The 22,391-nt window shown below is 39.4% G+C and overlaps 1 protein-coding gene across 1 annotated transcript in view; it reads right to left on the reverse strand.

Moving 5' to 3' along the window:
- PHLPP1 (PH domain and leucine rich repeat protein phosphatase 1) overlaps positions 1 to 22,391 on the reverse strand; it is a 178,903-nt gene that overhangs the window by 98,804 nt on the left and 57,708 nt on the right. The window lies entirely within an intron of this gene.

Consider the following 22,391-nt stretch of genomic DNA (forward strand, 5'->3'; position numbering starts at 1 on the left):
AGGATGCTGTGCTGTGGTGCTTGTGACTCACGGAGGGAACCCAGATATATATATGGGGGNAGAGAGAGAGAGAGAGAGAGAGAGAGAGAGAGAGAGAGAGAGAGAGAGAGAGAGAGAGAGAGACACTCAGCAACAGATCTGAGAGAGACCGTTTCCAAGCTAGAAATGAATTTGGTAGAAAGACATTCAGACAAGTCCTATCAACTGGATGGGAGAACTATTGTGATCAACATGTGACAGAGTTATATCAACAAGGAGAAAAATGTTTCCCAGTTCTAGACATTGAATATATACCATCAAAGAGTACTGAAGCCCATGCTCAGAAAAAGGTTTCTGAGGGACACCTGTCCTCAAACAGGACTCAAGCCAGAAGTGTTATCTTGTATTGATTTAGAAATTTGCCTACTTGCCAAGGGCTAGCAGAAGAAAGAGATCCAAGAGAAATTACGTTCTTATGAATAATAAAATTAACATAAATACCAAGCACTTTTGGTAGATGTCTAATACCTACTAGAGAAGGAAACAGGAAGAACAGCAGCACCAAAAATAGATCTCAGGAAGATCCAAAGAGTGACCCCTCCTAATACATACCTCTGGGCAGAAATGTCAGCAAATAACAAAGCCAGCAGATTTGAATTTCACTTCCTCTTTCTCCCAGTGTATCAGAATGTTTTATAAAGTGAATACTGCACACCACATAATTTTGCTGGGGATGGGCCACAGTGAAGTGTAACAGTGGTTCAAGGAGTAGAAGCTGGCACCCAGCTGGGAGCTCCCCTGAGTCGTCTGTCCCCCAAATGCTAATGTTCCCACAAAGCAGTAGGGAGTCCTAATGGATGTGACCTGCCAAAGGCTGCCAGTAACGGATCAGACCACACTCACTCACTCGCTTGTCCATTCTGCACACATCTATTTACACCCAGAGAGAAAGCTGCCCAGGCTCCCAGTCTAACAGCGCCTTTCTAATGACAGATGCTCTTGCTGTAGGGAAGAAGGGGGAGAGAAGAAGACACTCAGAGGAAAAATGAAAGGTGAGTGCAAGACCAAAAACAATAGGCAAGGGGCAACTGGATTTACAAAATCCAATTTCCATGACTGTAATGAACTACCATTCTCTAACAAGGGATCTAAATACACACACACACACACACACACACACACACACACACACACACAAATGCATACAAAAAAACAGGCATTTTATTCAGCCACATCCGAGATCAGCCTCAAGGATACTTGTTAAACCTGTCACGCTGTAATTAGAGACTGAAGAAGAAGGCAACAGGGATACAGAAGGAACAGCCCTTCAATTCTTCAGATCCACAAAAATCCTAGAGAAAGCCCCAGAGCAAATCACCCGATAGCATGGACTAAGGTCGTAAGGGATATTTAAGGGCAAAGTAGGGAGACATCCACAGAGACAGGCTTTTTTATTCCCTACTTAGGCAATTCCCGAGAGGCCCAAATAGTCCTGGAGCCTCATGGTAAGATCAGCCTGTCCTTGGAAAGCCCTGAACATCCCAGTCTGAATCCAATCCCTCTTGTTTTGTTCTGACTGACTGAACTTCAATATCCTTCTCGGTTCCCTCCCTGGGTGCTCCAGAGAAGACACACCCTCAGCACTCTGGGGCTCAGGCAATATACCAACAGGGCTTTGGGAATGTGGAGATGGGTGAGCAATAAACTCGTATACCTGAGGTGCCCACTCCTTTATATCAGACTTCCTTATTCTACGACATAAGGAATTGTTTTAGCTCTCCCTGCCAATTCTCTAACTTCTCTATTCAGAGGAATTCCAATTGTCCTATGCTCTCATAAATATTGACAACTCCAAAGTAACCAATGCTTGCCAATTTAACTTTGGATCAATTGTGATAACTTTCATTTTAGAAATATTCCTCCAGTTCCCTAGGTTGAAGGTGCTTCTTCCATGATCCAGGAGGAAAGACGGACAACAAAAGCAAGTGTTCAAGCTGGGGTAGAGACCTGACCACAACAGAGGTGATTTAAAACACACTTTCTCACCCTTACTCACTTGGCACATGGTCATCTCATTTGACACACACACGCCCGTAAAACCTGGAAAACGGGCACACTGAGTTTCCTCATGCCCAAAGTGGTCTCACCCTCTCTGTCCTCCCCACCTAGTGCCTCCTACACTCCAGCAACCACTAATCTGCTTTTTGTCACCTTTTGTCCATGTTGTTTAGTGCGCCAAGAGTTCATTCTTTTTATTTTATTTTATTTTATTGCTGAATAAAATACACACACACACACACACACACACACACACACACACACACACACACACACACACACACACCCGCAGTTTAACCCTTCAGCGGCTGGTGGACGTTTGGATTGCTTCCAATTTTTTTTTCCTATTTCAGCCGATTGGTGTACAAGTTCATGGGTGGACTTGTACTTCTCTTGGGTAAACACATGGGACTGAAATGGCTGAGTTGTGCCATTTCACCCCTGTCACCAGTGCAGGCGGGTTCCAATTGCTCTAACTCCTTGTCTATAATTTTTGCTGTCCTAGAGCACATGTGGTGGTATCTCATTTTAGATTTAATTTGCCTTCCTCAATGATGAATGATGCTGATCATCTTCTTAAGAGCTTATCTGCAATCCACAAACCTTTGCTGAGACAACTAATTCAAATCTTCTGTCCAGTTTTAATTGGATTGAGCCCCTTGCATATTCTGAATACAATTCTTTCTTTTTTTTTAATACAAGTCTTTTGTCAGATATATGACTTGCAAATATTTCCCCCCAGTTGGACTCTTGCTTTTTCATTTTATTCACAGTACTTTGGGGGGAAAAAATTTCAATTTTAATTAAGTCCAATTGTTTGATTTATCTTTTAGAATTAATGCTTTTTGTTATGTTTAAGAACACTTTGGTAAATTCAAGGTCACTAAGATTTTCTATGTTTTCTTCTAGAAATTACATAGTTTTAATCCTTACATTTAGGTCTGTGATTAATTTCAAGTTAATGTTTATTCATAGCAAGAAATAAGTAGAGGTTCAAGAGTTTTCTGTTTTTATTTTTTGACAAATGGCTATCTACTTTATTCCAGGACCATTTGTTGAAAAAATTATCCATTCCCACTGAAGAGCTTTGGTACCTGTATCACAACTCAATTGACCGTTGTTGGGTGGTTCAATTTCTTGATCATTCCTGTTCCATTCATCTACTTGTCTATCTTCAAATAATATTACACTATCTTGATTACTGAATCTACAATTAGTCTTGACATTAGGTAGCATGAACTCTCTCCTCTGTGAAGAATGACTGTTTTACTTCTTCCATTGCAACCTGGGTATATTTCTTTTCTTGCTTCACTTCACTAGCTAGAAACTTCCATACAATATTGAATAGAAGAAATGAAAGCAGACATCCTTTCCTTTACCTGCTCTTAGGGGGGTAGCATTCAGTTTCCCACCATTAAAAACACTATTAACCATATGTTTTTCATAGATGCCTTTTATGAAGCTGAAGAAGCTTCCATCTATGCCTAACATGCTAAATTATTTTCTTTCTTAATCAGAGACACTGAAATTATTCAAACCACTGCTTCCATCATCTATTGAGATGATCACAATAAATTCGACTGCTTCTTAAATTTAAACTAGTCTTGCATTCCCAGGATAAATTGCACTTGGTCATGATACAGTATCATTTTTACATACGCTGGATTCAATTTGCTAACACTATCAATAATTATTACATTTATAATCATGAGGGATTTCAGATTATACTTTTCTTTTTTGTGTGTCCTTTTCTGGCTTTGGTGTCAGGGTAATGCTGGTCTCATGGACTGAGTTAAAGTACTCTTTCCTGTTTACTTTTCTGGAAGAGCTTGGTTGAAATTGGTATTATTTCTTCCTTAAACATTTGGTAGAATTCACCAGTGAAATCATCTGGACTTGGAGTCTTGTTTTCTTCTGTTTGTTGTTGTTGCTATTGTGTGTGTGTGTGTGTGTGTGTGTGTGTGTGTGCGCGTGCGTGTGTGTGTGCGTGTGCGTGTGCGTGTATGGCGGTGGAGGAGGTTTTAAATTATAATTTCAATTTCTTTAACAGAGTTAGGGCTATTCTATTATCTGTTTCTTCACGAGTAAGCTTTGGTAGTTTGACTTTCAAGAAGTTTGCCCATTTCATTTAAATTGTCATACAGTTGGCATAAAGTTGTTCACAATATTCCCCTATTATCCTTTTTTTTAAAAGATTTTATTGGGGAATTGGGGGAGGGGAACAGCGCTGGGGAATCGGGGAAAGGGGAACAGACAAGTTGCTGTCCTTTTGTTCTTCAGTCTAGCTCTGGAGGACGTTGCTTCACTGGCCCATGTTGGTATTATCATTGCGCTCTTCCCAGGTGAGGCAGATCAGTCGCCGGCCTCTGGACGGCCGCTCACAGCGGCTCTTGGCAGCTCACACTGGCTGCCAGCTGCTCATGCTGCCTGCCAGCCACATACGGTAGCTTATGGCAGCCCACTGCAGGAGGGGCTGCAGCCTGTGCCGTCGCCAGCGACTCACAGCAGCCCAGCTCCAGGTCGAGCTGTTGTTCACCATCTTAGCTGTAGAGGGCAGTGTCACTGGCCCCCATGTGGGATCCGAACCGGGGCCCTGCTGCTCAGAGCTGGCATCCCAAGCCAGTTCTTAACCAACGTGCCACTCGGCCAGCCCTCTCCTATTATCCTTTTAGTAGCTACAGAATCTATAATGGTGTCACCTCTCTCATTTCCAATATCGGTAACTTGATTCTGCCATCTTTTCTTGGTCAGTCTGGTTAGAGGATTACCGATTTTACTAAGATCTCAAAGAATCAGCTTTTGGTTTTATTCTCTATTGTTTTTCTGCTTAATGTTTCATTTATTTGTTATCATTAATGCTTCTTTTACTAATTTTTAGATTAATTTACGCTTATTTTTTCTACTTTTGTAAGGTGGAAACTGGTCACTGATTTGAAGCGTTTCTGTTTTCCTAATATAGGCCTTTAAGTGCTATATAAACTTCCTTCTAAGCACTGCTTTAGCTGCAGTCCACAAATCCTGGTATATTGTGGTTTTAGGTTCACTAATCCTTTATTTTAAAGAGTTTATCGTTAATCATCTCTAGAAGCACGCGCACACACACACTCATACACATGCATAAGTATATACCTTCCACATCTCTCCTTAATATGCTTATGCTTTCCTTTATCATCACGAATATATGAAACATAACTATACCAGTTGCTTAAATGTCCCTGTCAACTAATTCTATCCTGGGTATCATTTCTGTGTCAGTTTCATTTCACTGAGTTTCCTCCTCATTATGGGTCTTATTTTTCTGCTTCCTCGCATACCTGGTAATTTTTGTTTGGATACCAGTCATTATGAAGTTTATGCTGTTGAGTGCTGGATGTTTTTATATTTCTATAAATATTATGGAGTTGTTCTGAGACACAGTTAAGTCAGCTGGAAACAGTTCAGTTCTCACGAAGCTTTCTTTCTAAGGTTTTTCATATAAGAACCACAGTGGCCTTAAGCTTTGAGCTAATAGGAGCATTAGCAAGCAATACTCTGCTGAGTACTCTGATACCCTGTAAGTTACAAGATTTCCTACTCTGGTTGGAAAGAGCATGAACTATTCCTGGTCCTGTGTGAGCTTCAAGGTTTCTGCCCTCTGTTCCTTTTCCGTCGTTTGCTCCCCCCAGCCTTGGACAGTGTCCTCACATAGACGCGCTGATTATCACTCAGCTGAAGGCTCGCTGGTGGTTCCGTGAACACCTCCAGGGCCCTGTCTCTCTGAGAAGCTCTTTTCTCTCCAGCACATTGCTCTGCGGAGCCTCAATGGACTGGCAGCTCTGTGTCCTGAACTTGGGGTGAATACCAGGCTCTGGGTTCCTCCTCTCTGCAGCTGAGGCCTAAACCTCTCTCCCATCAGCCAGCTGGTACATTTGTAGGGTTCTTCCGATTTGTGTTCCCCTCTCTTAAGGAGTACATTTGTTGTGGGATTTGTGTCCTGTGCTTCCTGGTGCTTAATGTCTGAAAGATGTTTCACATATTTCATCTGACTTTTAGTTGTTTTGGGTGAGACAGTAAACGCAGTCCCTGTTACTCCATCTTGGCTGGAATCAAGTACCATATTTTTTAATGTAATTGTTTCTAATACCGACCATTCACTTATTTTTTTTTTCTTTCAAAGTATTACTATATTCAGAAATTCAGAGAAGCCCTGTCAGATGAGTGGATGAGAAGAACTATCTGCCCTTGACCAAAAACAGCTCCAAACTTCAGTATTAACATGGTTCTTCTGCTCTTCTTTTCCAATTATTGACTGTAATGAGTACATAAGCAACTTCTAATTTGCTACCTTATTGTACTTTTAATCCTAAAAACAATAGGCCTAAAGTTAGCTCTCTACCCTTTTTCAAAGTAAAGGACTGAACGCTGGGGTAAATCTTTCCCTCCACTCAGAAGTTCTTCTTGACATACATATTTGTAAATATTAATCTAAGGAGTTCAGGCTTCTGAACAATTCACTTCTGGTTAAGTTGGGTGTCAGTCACTACCTTTCAAAAATAAATGTAAAGAGAATAATGCATAGTTCATTAATCTCTCTAACTCTGCCACATATATGAGCCCTCATCCTTAACAGACATATAACTAAGATAACTGTGTAGAGACACTCTAATGGAAAAATGCTGACTGAGAATTCTAAATAAAATAGCCTTCTTTGTTGACACAAGTAGGAGCAGGCAGATTATTGTAAAGGAGCTTTGGACATGGCGGTTCTAAGTGTGGTCCCAGGACCAGTAATAACAGCATCACCTGGAAACTTTCTAGAAATGCACATTCTCCGGCCTTTCCCACGAACTACTGACTCAGAATCTCGGGCAGTGCTGCTTAGAGACCTGTGTTTTAACAAGTCCTATATATACACACGGATCTGGGTCAAAGAACAGAGGATGCTGAGGTGCTTAGACAAAGCCCCCCATCTTTTAAAATAAGGGTCTGGGTTTTGTTCATTTCTATTTTCTTCTCCTTTCCTCTCTTCTCTTCTGTATTTTAAAGTTTTCACTTAAATGTCATCCCACAAGATGAGAGAACTTTAACTTTGGAGGGAGTAAAAAATACAGTAAAAAAATCACTAATTTGAATGTCACTAACTTAGAATGTTCACCAGGAGCTTTTAAAATTGAAGTCTACTTCTGTCTTACCAGTAGAAAATGTTATTAAAGAAATGAATAAACATGATTAGAAGAGAAGTATTTATATATTTAAGGGAAACTATAGTCTGTTATCATATACATATTGTGTTGATTCATTAGGATTTACTCTAGGCAAGGGAAGCCAGAATAATGGGAGTAGAGTTGTAAATTTCAAAAACAATGGAAAAAGCTCACAGTAAATGCACTGTCGCAATGCCCATAAGCCAGCATTTCCACTCCTCTTTTATTGGGCATTTTTAATATTCCCTAAGGCAACCCAACTTCCAGCCACACTAAGCAGCCTGCCAAAGCTGTTCAGGTTATCTCCTGAGGGACCCGTTGTTATTTCTGTTAGTATTCTGGTTATAAAGATTCATGGAGTTAAAGCCCTGCCCCTCCCCAATCCATTTTCTCATAAACCCTTTTATTTTTAATTTACAATTTTGGAGATCATGAGAATTTACAGAAATACATACACACACACACACACACACACACACACATAAACAGAAACACTTGTTTTAACTAGAAGACCATTGAAAAAAACATAGAAATAAGTACAATTTTAGTTGCTGCCAATTACATGTCTTTGCCAAATATATCCTAGTGTCTATCACTGCACTAGTTGAAAAAAACATCTCCTCAAATTCCTTTAAATTCTTCCCTTCAAAAGGTGGAGCCTAATTCCACTCCTCTCACATGTGGACTGTGCTTTGTGACTTGCTTCTAACACACAGAACGTAGCGGACTTGAGGGCTGCTTGGGACTTCTGAAGCCATGTGGGAAAAAGCACATAGCCACCTCCCTGCTCCATCTAGGACTGCTCCCTCTGGGGAAGCCAGCTGCCGGGAGATGAGGACACTCTGGAAACCCTCTGAAAAGGCCCACACAGTGAGGAACTGAATATTTCTGCAAACAGCTAACAAGGAACTGAGGCCTCTTTTCAGCATCCACGTGAGCAAGGCATATGTGGTGCACACCGTCCAGCCCGTCAAGCCCAGAGAACTGGGCCCCTGAGCCATCTTGACTGCAAACGTCCTGCTAGTCTCCAGCCAGAACTACTCAGCTAAGCCATTCCAAAATTCCTGAATTAGAGCAACGATAATGAATGTGTGGTGTTTTAAGCCACTAAGTTTTGGGGGCAGTAACTAATACAACTCTACTATGTTGGTTTCACTTATTTCTATTTACCTGAACATAGTAAAACATTAATAACCTACATTTCCCTAAAATAACCTATAAAAGTATTTATAGGGCTTTGTATAAACTAGAGAAGGTCTACTATAACCAGAAATAGTCAAAAGCAAGAATAAGAACAGCACATTAAGCAACCACAATTTCCAAAACTTTAGAGAATGAAAGTATTCATGATTATATGGCGCCAATGCCTTAGAAAGTTTGATCACTACATAGAAGTTAATGAAAACATTTACCAAGTCCTTGGAGCTGAAAATTGTCAGGAATGGGTAAAAATACTCAATTCTCACCTCACCTCTTCAACTGTTAGAGCTTAGGCTGATAAAACTCTAAAGCATGTTTCTTATTGCATATAAATCCTTAAATCCTCCTGACTACCTCCAGTGACAGAAAGACTGAATTAAATTACTTGCCTAGGGTCATTTCAAGAGCTGGCAGAAGGATTTAAATGACCCCATAACAAGGTCTACAGATCTGAGCACTGAACTAGCACCTGGGAGTTTTGTCTCAGAGCTGAAAGGCTGAGCAAACTCAGCAAGGCGTGCTGGCAGGCCCTTTGAAACAGATGTAAGACTAGTTGCACTTAGCTAATGGAAATGACAACCAGCTGCTAAATAGACTTCGGGAGGGTTAATTTATTCATCAGATCAAAATATATAAAGCCAACTGCCCAATCTTGCTTCTTATTGACAGCTACTCAATTTGATTAGGTTTATTTATATCTCCCAAATTACTGTAGACTCTAATCCAGGGGTGTCAAACTCAATTAAAACATGGGCCATTTAGTGCAACAGGCAAGATTCACGCGGGCACATCACACTTACAAATTTTGTTAAATTTATATTCTGAAGTGAGGATTCAGGAATATGGATAGGATAATTAAAACATTATATAATTGCTTTTATTTAAAGATTTATTTTATTTAATGTATTTATAAAACTAAAATTATTCTTTTTTACCCGAGTGCACTTTTTAACCTTTTCGCTATTGGGATCTGTTTACATTAGGTGACACTGACAGTGGCAGACATATCGCTTCCAAACGTCGCCGGAACTGAGTCAGCGCGTTTATACATGCCCACAGGCCCCCAGGAAAGGCACTGGGCCACATGTATACTCGTCTTCAGTAGATAGGGTTAATGAGGAAATTGTGTGTACGGTATTGCCTTGATCTCCCCTAAGCGCTATTTTCTTCATAACATTTTTTTTCTATTTTCATTTTATTTCAGAGCATCGCAGGCCACAAAAAATTACCTCATGGGCTGCATGCGGCCCACGGGCCGCCAGTTTGACACCCCTGCTCTAATCCCTGAAAAATGTCAGCCCTTTCTCTAATCTCTGAATTCTTGAATACCACTAGAGCTTAAAATTTCCCTTATAATATTCATTAAAGCAGTACCTGGAAACTGTGGGCTATGCTTTCATACTCTTACAGATTCTGTAAACACAGGGGCCAAGTAATTGAAAAGAGGGAAAAAACCCTAAGCAATACACTATTGCTAATAGTTTTAGCAATAAAACTATTGCTAATGTAACTAATATAAACCACAGTAAAATTAGCCATGAACTAAACAAATCTGAATAATCAAAGTAATAAAGGTGATTAGTATGACTGGACACTGGGTATCATATATAGCAAACTATAATAAATTAAAATGCTTAAAGGAGATGCTGAATAAAGTCAAGTTACAGCCAAGGGCCTCAAGCTTGAGCATGCACCAAATCACCTAAAGTCTCGCTAAATGCAGACTACAGGCCACCACCACCCAGAATTTCGATTCAGTCATTCTGGGTGGGGGCCCAAGATTTGGCTGATGCTCAGGTCTGAGGACCACAATTTGAGGCCAACTGAATTACAGTATTAGGTTAATGTCTTTTTTACTTCATGGATCATCAGCATTTGGTTGATTCACTCACCTTGACCAAAGAAGCAAGTGAATCAAGTTGGGGAGAAGATGAGAGAGGCAACTGGGAATGAACTAGAGAGCAGGCTCTGCCTTTTTTTATTTTTTCTTCCTTCCCACATTTCCTGTCCTCATAAGAGATGAGATTCACTTCTCAGGCATCTGTAAAGTTCCTCCATTCCATCATCAAAATTACTTCTTAGTTGTCTGAACATCTGATGCTCACATTTCATCTTGGGATGTGTATTTAGAGAAGGTATTTTTTTTTCAAATGTGGGTTTCATTATTATTTTGCGTTCATAGACACCATAACCCTTCCCTGCTTTATGAGTTCCTTCAGCTCAGTTCCAGGAGCAATACATGGTTAGCTGGTGTGGTCTTCCCTTATTAACTTCTTATTTGGCAAAGAAAACACATTTGAAAAAGTTCACCAAATCAGCCTTCACTTGTCTTCAGATGTCTTCACCATCTGTTACATCCCAGAAATGGCAGCCTCATTTTTCCTGTGCATAACTTCAGCCCATACATTAAGAGCCTTTTCAATATTCTCTTGAGTTTTCTTTCTCATTTGATGAGCAATTTTTTTCCTTGGCTAGAAAAACCACTGAAATAGTTTCATTAACTTTTTGTTGTCATTTCTGCTACAATGGATGGTAGACTTGTTCAGGTCCATAAGTTTGTTAAACTTCGGCCATAGTCAACATTCTTAAATGACCTACAAGTTCTATTCTCTGGCTAAAACCCATCACTTTGGTAGAATTTTCATCACCTGCTTTCCAAGCTGGCTTTATTTTGTGGTATTTCTCACAAAGAATAACGTCACAAGGCACAAGCATTACAGCATAAAACACCAGGAGGAGAGGAGAAACAGCTGAAGTTCACTGAAATGACGAGGCTGGGCCGCAGGCCTCAGCACTGACTAAATCTTAACTCTCAGAATATCTATGGTCCAGAAGACCCCTATTTACTCTAACAGCTCCCAAAATAACAACATACTCACTCACTACCTCCTTTAGATAAAAACTGTGACTTCTGTCAGAGGTGACGCACGCTGCTGTGGGTGTGGAAATCAGGATGATGAAGCTAGACAGCTCCAAAGCTCCAGCTGAGCCAAGTTCTCACTGTGAGAAGCTTTCCTTATGAGCGGTGTGATGCTACAGCCAGGCACACACGCGTTTGTAAGTAAATACCAGATAAAAACTCTAAAGTCCAGTATAAATGATTGCTGGATGAGCCACATCCCTATTTCTCTCTTCTAAAACATAGTAAAACAAAACAAAACACAACCAACTCCATTTCCATTTCCTTTCCTTTGCTGGGAAGAACAGGCTTCAGCCAGGGTGACTTGAGAAGGTTACAAGGTCTACACAATCACGTAAGACAATATGATTCAAAATTCTTTTTCACAGTGGCTCTCTCTCAGAAATGGGGTTTGAGTTTACTTTCCTCTTTATGAAACATACTGATCGTGTTGAAATTTGACTTTTACAAAACAAAACAAAGATTTCAAGCGCTAAACAATTTCCTAAAAACGTTATTTCCCACTCTTTACTGCATTAGAAAACATTCAGTTGACAACCCTGTTCCTCAGTGAGGATGATTACATTAAAGAGGCTGAGTCTAGATTCAAAGTTTCTAAAACTGACCTTACGAAACTCTTGTGCAAAATATCACCTCAGAGATGTCTAAAATGCATCCATTTCAAACAGATGACCATCCCTCAATGTAACTAGGAATCTCTTTTAAAAATTATAAAACCTACCCATTATCAGCCCACTCCTAAGATTTACCTGTAGGAAACTTCAGAATCTTCATTTTAAACCTTCTCAGAAGCACACACAAAAGCCACAAAGATCCCACTTAAATTATTTTCTATTATTACTTTAAATATAGCCCCATTATCCAAAGATTAAAGGAAACGGGAGTAAAACAAACAACAAAATAACCATAATCCAACTTTCTACGTACTATTATAAACATTTTGGTGAATTTTTTCCCATTTTTTAAATTTACAAATTATTGACATGTAATCATAACATGCACACCATTTTACATCCTGCTTTATCCTCTCCAAATTACATCATGCACATTTTTGCAAGTTGTCAGTCTTTATAGCTTAAAGGCTTGTAAAATACTCCATAAGCTATCATTTGTTTACCCATTTCCTCATTGCTAGCTATTGTTTCAGAATTTCCATTCTAAAAATCGCTAAATCAAAGTGCATGACTTTTTTTACAACTCCTGATCTCTCTTTAATATTACCAGTTCTTTCTAGCCAGAGCTCTACATCAGCTATAAATCAAAATGAGAAAAATAAGCATGCTTCTACCACTGACTATTTTCCCCAGAGGAACGAGTAACCTTCCTAGACATCCAAGAACATGTGAAAGAAACAAATAGCACAATAAGCCATGTTATTAATAAAATATGAACCCACATCCACTATCTGTATTAACTACCTAGGCCTGCCACTACAAATTGGGTAGCTTAAAGCAACAGAAATTTATTTTCTCGCAGTTCTGGAGTCTAGGGGTCTGAAATCAAGGTATCAGTAGAGCTGGTTCCTTCTGGAAGCTCTCAGGAAAAGGTGTCCCATGCCTCTCTCTCTCCTAGCTTCTGAGGGTTGAGGGCAATCCTTGACATTCCCTAGTTCATGGCAGCAGAATTCGAATCTTTGCCTCTGTCTTCACGTTGCCCTCTTCTCTGTGTGTAGCTCTTTGTATCTTAAAAGGACACTAGTCGTTGGAGTTGGAGCTCACATTAATCCTCATCTTAACTACTTACGTCTGCAAAGACCCTAAGATCGCATTCTGAAGTTCTAGGTGGACAAGAATTTGGGGAGGACACCTACCTACCACACTACTGATCTCTGATCTAAACAAGTCTAATTTTCTTTGGTTTTATAGTTTTTTATAATTTGGTAATTAAGTATTTATAATACTACCTGTGTTCAGTATTGTCGTCATGTATTTTCAATACAATGCAGTGAGTATATTAAGTTTAAAATAAAACACAGTCATGAAATATCACCTAAGATCAAGCAATTCTTGTTAGCAGAGTCCTAAAAAGATTGCTAGATACAATATGTCATTTTGACTTTTAAATGTTCTAGCAGACAAAAGTATCATGTCTCTAAGCACCTCAAACTACTAAAGATACATGAAACATTCCGGGATTTTTGTCTGTAGTCAGGCAATAGCTTGGCTAAAGTCCAATAATCGGTACACTAGTAGACTATGTCAGTGTTAGCACTTCACTTCTAAGTTAAACAAACCCCGTTGTTTACTTAACTGTCTTCAAGAGAAGCTCTTAACACTAGAAGAGGACTTAAAAACTACGAAGATTAACCCTGCAGACTATCGCAGTCTTACACATTTTTTTCAACAATTTTACATATTTTTGCTATCTACTCACAACTCCAAGTAAAGCTAGCATCCACCAACTAAATAAACTTAGTAGATGGTGAACTAAAATGCCAGCACATGTACAATTTGCACATTAGTTGTAAAACACTGAACAGAACATACCTATTTAGCATACACATTCATTATCAACCTTTCTATCTTCTGTTAGCTCAAGAGCAAAAATCGTGCCATTCACCTTTGTATTCTCAAGCAGACCTAGATCAATGGCAAGCGCATAATAGGGATAAAATAAAGTCTAAAAAATTAACTAAAATAACTGGAAATAAGAAAATAAAAAACCACTTTTAGGGATGAGAAAAATTCAATTTATTTTCTAATCATAAACTGGATATAATTACCTAAGCTATAAGGGTAATACAAGCTGAAGAGGAGGAAGAAGTTTGGCTAAGAGACTATTCAGAAAGAAGTGTAGTAGATGTAAAACCAATCAAGTCTATTCCATAACTTGTCCTTCACACACACAAAATATTAAATTTGAAACTTTGTGTATTTTTAGGAGCAAAGAAAAACTAGTTATGAATATAAAATTATATACTACTGTGATCAAAGGCAAGCATAAAGCTCTAAGAGACTATGAGTAGGCCAAAATCCATCCATTTCTTAGGATGAATACAAAAAAACCCTTTCATTTTCCACATTCATCACTGCTGGTGATGACAAACTCCTTTAGGGCAGCATGATGAATTTTTTAGTCATATGACTAGCTTTTCTTTACCCCAGGTTTAGAAGAATGAGTGTTTTTCATTCACTCAGCTCCTGTTTATCAGCCTCTGCTTTATCTGCATCTTCAGTTCTCCCTGAGCCACCTAGCTTGCAGGTTACACTGGAGAGGAAACTTCCCCAGTTCGGAGGAGGACAAAATGCTGCTCACCTCCAAAAGTGAATGCACACAGGAGCCGTCCTAGTGTGTCATCTTACACAGCTGGACTCCCTTCACCATACTGAACACACCCACTCCTTGCCCCCACACAGCATGAACAGAATTCTAGACTACACCACTGAATTGACTATTTCCAAATGCTAACCTCAGGATAACGCACATGTACAAATGTCTGAGTTCTATTTCAGTTTATAAACTATGTGAGTACAATGGTGTTTTATTGTTTATGCTTCTACCCCAGAAATCATAATCCTCTGAACAAATGCTCAATACATACAATTGAAATTTAATTTTATGTCCTTGAGTTTACTTTAGAGTAAACATAATCAATGGATAATGTAACTTCCTAGACAAATTAAGATTTTGATTAATAAGGACTCTCCTTTGCCAACACTGTCTCTTATATTCTGCCAATTATATGCTATAAGGATGTGAGTTTCCTTTTCATATGATAACAAAGAAAATTATTCTGTGGTTGCATGCTACTTGTACTATAATCCCTAAAGATTATTAACTTAAAAAAATAAAACCTAATTAATATATATTCATCTTACACTAAACCAGAAGATTTCATTATGAGAGGAAATGAGGGCAACTTTACCCATAAAAAAGATTTAAGTAAAAGCCGACAACTTTGGGGTAAATAAACATACTGATTTAAGCTGATTCCTGATGAATTGAGTGTTCACCTCAAGGTTTTTATTTCTTGGATTTTCCTCAAACAGCTTCTGGCTCTCTTTATCTTATCTCCTTTAGACAACACTTAAGCTCACATAATCCCAAACAAATTTATAGGGAAAATAAAACTATACTTAAGAGCTTTAGAGTTAAAGAATATAATCTCGGAAGATATAGGGCAAAGCTCTGTTTAGATAAATAGGAAATTGTGAATTTAAAAACAGATGTTAAGCTAATCCTCAAAGATATCATTTCAACATTGCAAACAACATTTAGATAGCCCAACTACAGACAGAAATAGTGTACACTACAAAATTCTAATTTATCATCTTTTTATTCCCTACAAAATATGTGCCTTGGAAGTATTATCTATCGTTTGAAAGAAAAGGGTTTTTTCAAAATCTTAGAACCACTACAAATAACCCCAAAACAAACAAACAAACAAAAAGAATGACTAACCAAATAACAAGCTATTCTGAAAACCCAGAACTCATCCATTCCATCCCTAGAGAATTACCCAACAAAAATACATATGTAAGGTCACTAAAAGATGCACAAGAATGTTCACAGCAGCATTAATTGCAATTAGAAAAAAAAAATGGAAACACAATTTGATTTAGAAAACTAACAATGAGCAGACAAATTTTTAAATTAAAATTTCTAGTATGCAAAGTATTGATACCAGTATGAATCCTTAAAATACCCCAAAAGCATACTCTTCCAGAGCTAAACATTTTGACATTATTTTTTAAATCTGACTTCATTTAAGAGAGGCTTCTAAAGCATAAAATAAAAACAGAAATATAAGTGATTAAGACCCAGGCAGTATGCGTTCCCCATTCTCCAGCCTACTCTGCAAACTCACCTTCTGCCATTCACCATATACCCAATCCCAATGGGCTTCTGCACACCTAACGCTTTCCATACTTGCCCTGCCTTCAATCCTGTTCTCCACCCCGCCTAAAATGGCTTTTCTGAACTCCCATCCTAATCCAATTGTTCATCTGGATTCTAGAAGACTGGACTCCTCCACCCAAAAGGCATAATTAGTAGGTTTCTACTTAGTTTTTATACTCCTTAGACAACCAGAGAAGTTGTCATTTGTCTGCCCAACGAAGTTCCAAATGCCTATGGAGGGCACTGTCTCACTCACTTATACATTCTCTGTGCATGGCACACAGTAGCAACATGGATGAAAACATTCACATGTGCATGTTTTTAAAAAGTTACAGAATGAGACCAAATTATTTTCAATCCAACCACCACCATTCAAATGCTACTTTTATCTAAAATATTTAGCCCTAATTAGATTAGAAGTAACGTCATTTTAATTCAGCTGCATTTTGTAGTGCATGTCTTGCTACCTGCCATTACCTTTTTAGTTAGCTATATGAGTTCTAGAGCCACAAATACTATACCTGCAATGCTCAGAACAGCTTCAATCATCAAAATTAGCGGAGTCCCATTCCATTTGGGAAGGGGTTAATTCCCACTTGCTCAGGCTCCACTCTGGTCTTTGCGTCTGTGTCATTTAATCGGCCCTCTTCTGCAGTGTGCCCCCTATAATGAGACTTGGGGTCTGCTCTCATTAGCTTCCTGGGGTGGCTCTGCTGCTCTCCTGCTGGTCTGATTCAGCGCCTCTGTTCCAGGAGACCCAGCACTCGCCCTCTCTCCTGGGCGCACAGCCCTGACCGTTAATGATCGTGACGGTCTTTTCCCGGGGCCTCTCTTCCTATCTGCCACCTCTCATTCCCCCAGCCCTTCCTTGCCTTGGATGCTCGTATCCACGTCAGCCAGGAAGGAAGGGATTCAGGGGAATGAGGGAAAAGGAAAAGAGGAAAGGAAGACGGGGAGGAGGGAGAGAGAGGAAGTAAAACTATAAAGGGCACAAACATAAAGCAAAACAACACAAAGAAACAGCGTTCCTGGAGAGCAGGAAAGACATCCTTAGTGTACCTGGATGTGAGTATGATACGAAAGGTCAACACAAACGATGGGATATGGGAAAAGACAAGAAAGTGCTGAGAAAACATACTCAAGTGCTGAAGAGAAAGAAGGTAAATGGTAAGAAAGAAGGGGAAGTATGGACATGAAATGAGTGGGATATAACTCTGGTGAAGAGCGTGGGCTGGGGGTCAGACACCAGGTCCAAATCCCAGGTCTGTCCTTAGGACCTGTGCAGCTTTGGGCGGGTTCCTTCACAACTCCTAACAGAATTTTTGTTGTTGTTCTGCCTTGTTTTAATATTTTGTTAATACTGTATTCATAGCACCTAGGACAATGCCTGGCACATAGCATAAACTCAAAACATAGTTAACGAATAAATGAATACACTTAACCTCTCTGTGGCTCAATTCCCTTAGCTATAAGATGAAGATTACATCAAACCAGATTACTGTGACGATGAAATAAGACACATGCACGACATTTAGAACAGTGTCAGGCATCACAGAATGCAGGAATAAAGTGAGCTTTTTATTAGACACCAAGCTGTAATAACTAAAGAAATGTGAGCACACCCACAGAGAAGTACTCCACCCATCAGCCTGCTTTAACAAGCAAAATCTGGGATAACATAATTTTTAAGTAATTTATTTTACAAGGTATAGTGCTGTCAATTTTAAAAATCTGGATACAAAGCAAGGTAAGTATTTTGAAATTGACTAGTTCGTAGGCTTAGTATAGTAAATATGATTCATTGATACAAACAGTAGTACTTTATATTACTAATTGTTTTAGAAAAATAAGAACTATGACATAATCCTCTAGGCTCATTCGGCAGTTTTACAACAGCTACACAAGTCGGCCAACTCGAGAGACCTGGGATCCCATTTTTACGACAAACATTCGCACACTTACCCAAGCAGCTGATCTCAAATACTAAATTACCCAAATACTTTATAATTACTTTTTGACACATTTGTCTCATTTGTCTAAATGAATAATTTTGGTAGTGGAACTGTATGTTATATAAAAACAGTTTCTGTTTGATGCATTTCTTTGGCTCCAAACCAAACCTACCATATAAAACATGTCACCTTGGCAAACCTACAGTTAAGATTAATTGCTCTGGATAATTATATTAGAAATTAGCTTTAATTCAACTCTCTTTAATTCAACTTAATATGCATAAACACCAAGAATGGAAATTTTCGATTAAGTGCCAATAGGAAAAAAAAGACTTCACAGAATAAACTCCAGCTGAATTTCTCTCTGTTGGTACATCTACTACCACCAGTGATCAGAGATCCTTACTCCTAAGGGCTGACATTAGTTTTTACAAAGACCCACTATGAAGAATGCAGGTAGCTAGAGAAGCCAGTTGCATACTACCCAATACCTTCCAGGTACTCTAGAAAATAAGGTTTTATGTCTCAATAAGTGATTACTAGGATCATAAGGAAATAAGACAAAGTCTGTAAACAATAAAATAACTGGAAGTAAGGCAAGTATCAAAACTGAGAGGGTGTTACAATAGCAACCCTTCCCTCTTTTTATATGCTCCCCTGCAGGAATGCCACATTCTTCAGCCACCCTCATTTCAACTCCCCCATGGAAATAATTTTAATTGCATATAATGAACGATGTTATAGGTGAGAGTTTGTATGCACTACATGTGATCAGTCTAGAGGCAGAGTTGAGACCCCCACTGTACAGATATCTGATATTAATAACTTTAAAGCAAATTTTAAAACATGAAGACTGCATTTGCTATAAATAATCAATCCACAAAAACTAGAGTTGGCCCAAATAAATTACACGTATGAAGCACAAACTCTAAAGCCTTAACTTATTTGCTCTGAGTATGATGGCAAAGGGTAGAGGAGGAGATTTCAAAATTGCACGATGTATGCTAAATAAGCCGTCACAGATTATAACTGGTAGAATCAAACAGGGACTCAAATTAACCACGGTCTATCTCCAACAAGATGAAGAATGGTATTAAAATAAGAGGAGATGACAAGCATTACAGCTAATTAGCCACGTGGCTTATTCCCTCATTTCCTTCAGGTCTTTGCTCAAATTGCAACAAGGCCTGCCCATCCTATTTATAATACCACAACCCGTGTGCTGCCACCTCTTACCCTGCCCTACCTTATCTTTTATCCGTAGCGCCTATCACATAATATAGTATATAATTTGCTTCTGTATTATGCTTATTGACTCTTCCCTCCACCAGGCTATAAAATGTATGGGGACACAGACCTATGCTTTATTCTTGGCTGTGTCTGAGCACCCACAGCAGTGCCTGCAGCAGAGAACTTGTTCAATGCCTGACACACAGCGGCCTCACTGTAAGAAGTCGTCCAATGAGCGGCTGGGTAATCTTTAAGACATGTTTTACTATGATAAAAGTGTTTTAGTTACAAAAGAATAATCTGTTCTTAACCAAGCAGGTTGGAAAGTAAAAAACGTTATTTATTAGCTTTCTTTACCTTAAGTATAGGAGGATTAAACTGAAACAAAACGGTGAAGATCAAAGTTAAGTATGTTTAATCAGATCAGATATCTGTTATCTCCCTTGGTCAACATTCACAGAATTCCACCTATATACAGAATTCTAAGAAATGGCAATTTGGGCTTGGATTACAAAAGAAACAGAAAACAGAGCTTCTCTTCCTGAGCATTTAACAATCCAGATGACAATATGCAATCCAGAAACAAAACAGTAATCAACAGTTGTCTGCACATTCTTGACAAGTTCATTTCTTTCTTCCAGCAGATGGCTGACCAAAACAGTGCTTTGTTGATGTTTTTAACAAATTTTCACAATGAATAATCATGTTCAAATGCATTCTCATCTCCTTGCTTATGGCTAGAGTCCCTGGCACGTTCTATCTAAATGCACCTGATTGTGCTCCCGGAAAAGAACTGTGCTTTTTCTGTTCTGATAACCTTCAACTCTTCCCTATTTCAAATGTTCAAGTACTTCCATCTATAAAGTTCAGCCAAGTTCACAAACTATCTGGCAAAACAACAAAATATAAAGAGACCTGGGACCTTGGCAGGGAAGGAATGAAGGTTAGAGCTATGTTTGAACGTTTCCTTCCTTTATTAGGTTCAAAGTCTTTCTTTTAACTATTAATTCAGTGTGGAAGCAATGTAGCACAGTGGTTCAACAACATGGACTCTGGAGCCAGGCAGCCTAGGTTTGAAACCTAACTGCTACTCACTTCCTCTACTGACCTGTCATAGTGTGTCCTCCCTGTAAAATGGTGACAATAGGACCTCCTCATTAGTGGTTATGAGGGCAAGGAGGCGAATCTATCTGTAAAGCTCAGTGATTGACACTTCACATTTACCATTATTATTAAGGCCTCTGAATATTACCTCTAAGTCTTACAGACTTGGAGTGCACTTTTAACAATGTACTTTTAACAAAATCCATTAAGTCCAACAATTTTAGGTTTGTCACAAGATATAACCTGTTTTATAAATTGTGGGAGGGGTACTGGGGCAGGCCACCAAGGTGATAAATGAGAGAGTCTCTTCCTCCTTTCAGAGTCAAGTTTCTTCCAAGGGCACCTGACTCTACCCTTTACCTCCCAGGTACTGGCCCCCAGTATTCCAGCCATAACACACTCACCTTGAACCACTCTCCCCAACCCCAACCCACCCCATTCCAACTTCTGTAATATTCCTCTTTTCTTCTACTTCTCCAGATTTTTAAAAAATCTTCATGGGAGCACTTCTGTGGAAGCCCCCATCATCAAGTTCTTTAAATATGGGGAGGTATCTATGAATGTGGTTTCCAGTTCCCGTTCTCAGGCTCCTCTGTTATCTCGTCTACTCACTTTCATGAATTCACTCATAACGTCCACATCTAAGGATCAGCCCGGATCCCACTCCCGAACCATATACCGGTACCAACAGGCCACTGGACCTCTCTACTAGGCAGACCCACTGGACATGAATTCCAAATCCAAATTAAACTCACCATCTCCTCACCCCCGAAAAGCTGCTCCTCCTCATAGACTGTCTCTCTGGCTTCCCCATTTGTTACTCAAATGTGACACCTACTAGTTGTCTGGACACTCTGGTTTTTCCTCCATATCAAATTAATCACCAGCCAAATCTCTATTCTCAGTCTCTAATCCATCCGTTCCTCCCTCCACTTTCCCTGCAACTGCTTCAGTCAGGCCCTCATTTTGTTACCCAGATGACTTCTCCAACAACGGGTCTTATCCATCTCACTTAATCCAATATGCCTCATCCCCTACCCTGCTTGCCACAAACAGTTTTCTAAAATGCTCTGTCGTCCATTACTCTCCTGTCTAATATCCTTTAATGATTCCCCGAAAGCCTTTAGAACAGTAACAGCAATTACATCATCAACGCCAATAACAGGAACTGACATTTATTGAGCACTCACTCAATGCAGGTGCTGATCTAACTTATCACTCCAACATTCCCATGAGGTAGGTACAATTATTGGCTCCAATATCTGATGAGGCAACAGAGATCAAGGCAGTCATCCCAGGCACAGGGCAAGTTAGGAGGAGGCAGCGAGCCAGGGTCCAACTCAGACCCTGGCCTCAACCCCTGGATAATGATGACAACACTACCTCAGCTACACTCCCAGCTCGGCGCAGGAAGGCCTTCAAGCCCTATCCCTGCGACCTTTGCAGTTTCGTCTTTCTGTGTGTTCCGTTTTAACTTTCTATCCCTCTGGTCACACTGAACCCACTTGCAGTGCTCGAAACACACCACCGTGCTCTTGGGTCTCACTGATGTGCCTCTGCTTGGAATGTTCTTCCTTACTTCCTTCGCCAGGTTAAATACCCTTCTCATCAGCTGAGACATCTGCTCAAGGATGCTCTCCAGGACAGGGGTGTCCCACTCATCTCTGCAGCCACAGTACTTAATGAATGTCATTGGCTATCAACACTGTAAAGCTGGCAGATGCTAATATTGCCATGTCACAGAGGAAAAATTTTAAAGTGCATCTAGTTCTTTATAAGTACTAAATTACTGTTAGTCGTCCCTTCAAAGTATCTGAAAGCCATAATTCTTAGTACAAACAATCCTATCCAATTAATTTGGTATTAAATAATTTTTCAGAACTGATCTTTCTATGCAAAAATCGAGGTGATTTGCAGGTCACGACA

This window comes from Hipposideros armiger, unplaced genomic scaffold, assembly GCF_001890085.2.
Source record: "Hipposideros armiger isolate ML-2016 unplaced genomic scaffold, ASM189008v1 scaffold_278, whole genome shotgun sequence".
Taxonomy (NCBI): Eukaryota; Metazoa; Chordata; class Mammalia; order Chiroptera; family Hipposideridae; genus Hipposideros; species Hipposideros armiger.